This window comes from Penaeus japonicus, unplaced genomic scaffold (assembly GCF_977035675.1).
Source record: "Penaeus japonicus unplaced genomic scaffold, GWHDUDI00000001_assembly GWHDUDI00000031, whole genome shotgun sequence".
Lineage (NCBI taxonomy): Eukaryota > Metazoa > Arthropoda > Malacostraca > Decapoda > Penaeidae > Penaeus > Penaeus japonicus.
Window position 1 is genome coordinate 4,724,391 of NW_028234433.1, and position 2,500 is coordinate 4,726,890.

The window sequence follows — 2,500 nt, forward strand, 5'->3', positions numbered from 1 at the left end:
GCCAGCGCACTCGGGGTCGGCCTCGGCTCCCACGACCAGGCAATTCCCGCATTCGGGCCTGCCCTTCGTCCCCTCGGCCTGCTCCCTCTCGGCCTGCTCGCGGGGCCAAGGAGGCACGGCAGGGCAGGCGACGGGGCGAGAGGAGAGAGCACAGGGGTCGCAAAGCGGCGAATCCCGAGAGAGGAACAGGCTGGTCGTCGACCCAGATCTGAGTGGCCACAGCGAAACGTTTTTCATTCGATTTTCCTCCCTCGAGGCTGCCCTCCCTTCCTTCCCGGGGCTTCCAGGCCGCGAATCCTACCTTCCGAGCGGAGATCAGAGGGCCATAGTGAGGGCAAGACGACCATCACAGCGTCCACAACAGAAGGAACGGCCGAGTGTTTTCATATTCCGCCATTATCGCCTGTGAAGCCCTCTGGAACCCTCGCCTCCCTTTCCCACTTTCTATTCCGCAGCCGCCGCTCCGTTCGCCTCCTCTCCCGCCTCTCGGGCCTTTCGCGTAATTTAGCGTCGCTTTTCCGGACCTTTTGGGAAGGTTTGGGAGAATATATTGACCTAAGTGTAGATTCGGAGTAGATTATGCGGCTTCTAAATTGGGTCTTCGGACGCCGCGGCATAAGAGCGATTCTCCCTCGGCGGCAGAGGAGGGAGCGGAGGGATACACGGCAGGAAGTCTAGGGATCCCGAGTATAAAGGTAGTTGTTAATAATTGTCGCTCTAATTGACTTTGCGAATTACTTTGCTTCATTTACGAATGATTAAGACTGTTAGTGAAATTCTAGATTAGTTGGCGAAAAACTGTTGCTTTACTTTAGATATGAGACCTTAGGAGGATCGTTTGTTTAGGTTTTATACAAAGCTGCAAGTGACCTAATGCGTCGTATGTAAATAATGAAGCGGGTGAGATTATAAAATGAACTTTAAGGTCGCATTTAACTGATAATTATGTAAGAATAAAGTTTATTATTATTCAGATGTGTTGAAAAGGATGTAACTCATGAAAAACAGCGAAGATATTGGTCCTATAATGTCCGTTTCAAATGCGCAGTTTTCCTTATTATTACTCTCCCTGTACAATTTCAAATCATCAATATTTTGCCGTCTTTTTATCACACTAAATATTTGATATATAAGATAAGGGCCTTGCATGGATAATCGATTAAAGAGAAAGCTTAATTTCACAATGACAGCTCTTTCTTTCGTTTTTCTTCTTTTTTATACTCGGGACTTTCTCTAAACTCGAAAATACACGTTTTTCAATAAGAAGGAAAGTACACAATATATTATTTATTGATGATAAGCTCACCCAAACAAAACACCAGAACACGTCATACACCTTCAAACCAACACTGAAGCTGTAAATATTATGAATCATAAATGAATAATCCCACCATGTAGCATAAAGAACCCATTTGGGAATACAAATCAATATTCCTCATACTTCTCTATGTTCACGGTGATAGTATAAGAAATGACAGAAGTTTTTGCAGTCATTCACCAGCTTACAAAAGGTAGCAATACCTGTGGAGTACTTTCATTTTATACCGGTATTGGCTTTTTTTTGGGATTGGTAAGGTTCAGAAGGTTTAATATATCATATATCATATATGGCATATTATTTATACAAGGTTTTAACGTGGCTTTACACGAGGTTAATCAAAGTGTGGTGGTATGCGGCTTTATGCTATGCTAAGGAATGGAAGGTTTATACTTGTTTAATACAAGGGTGCTGCACTAGGTAATACTAGATTTATAGCAGACTGTTTCATGCAAGATATGCATTGTAATATAGATTCATTAATTCTCATTCATATCTTTTCTACGGGACGTTTTATGTTTATATACTGTATACTATTGTTTATAGAGACTTGGTTTGTACCACAGGACGCTTTTTTGCGAGACTATACTTGGATTTTTGTTTGAATGTTAGTTTAAACATCGATTTACTATTAAACTCAATTGATTTATTGGATATGTAAGGTTTATACAAGTGTGCGCTCATGTTTACACTATAAGAATTAGATTTGTCATAGAGAAATAGCCATATGCTTGTATTTTCTTTAACAAGAAATGTTAATGCCAGATTGTCTCAGAAGAATGAAAGCAAAACTCCTATTTTTTCAGATGGTTGTACATGACTTGGATTTTTCATCCGATCGTTAACGGCTGGACTTCAAGTTCTGATATTTTCTTTTGCTTGGTACTGAAATGAAAAGTTAATGAAGCTTAGATACATAATGATGAAAGGAAATCTCAGCATTACCTGGATATTTTATGTATATATATCTAACGGGAGTTTTGTCTGCATTTGAGATTAATAAAGTTCTCGTCAGTTTCCCGTTTTCTATATTTCAGTTTAGCTGAGTCATCCCTTTATTGCTTCTGGAAGATATCAATGACCCCGTACTTTTTGGGGCTTGGAATAGAAATACCATCCACTCGTCATGGAATACTAAGGTGAAAATGTTTATCTCTTATCAGTGGGAGAAACATATGGTTT

General features: G+C 40.6%; 1 protein-coding gene across 4 annotated transcripts in view; it reads right to left on the reverse strand.

Annotated features, from left to right (window-relative positions):
• The window catches only part of wapl (cohesin release factor wings apart-like), a 24,321-nt gene extending 23,672 nt beyond the window's left edge, over window positions 1-649 (reverse strand). The window contains exon 1 of one of the 4 annotated variants that reach the window (XM_043032168.2): window positions 556-649. The gene's annotated coding sequence lies outside the window, so the exon portion shown is untranslated. The other 3 variants (XM_043032167.2, XM_043032171.2, XM_043032169.2) reach the window with 3 other exon arrangements.
• Between the last annotated feature and the right edge of the window lie 1,851 nt (window positions 650-2,500).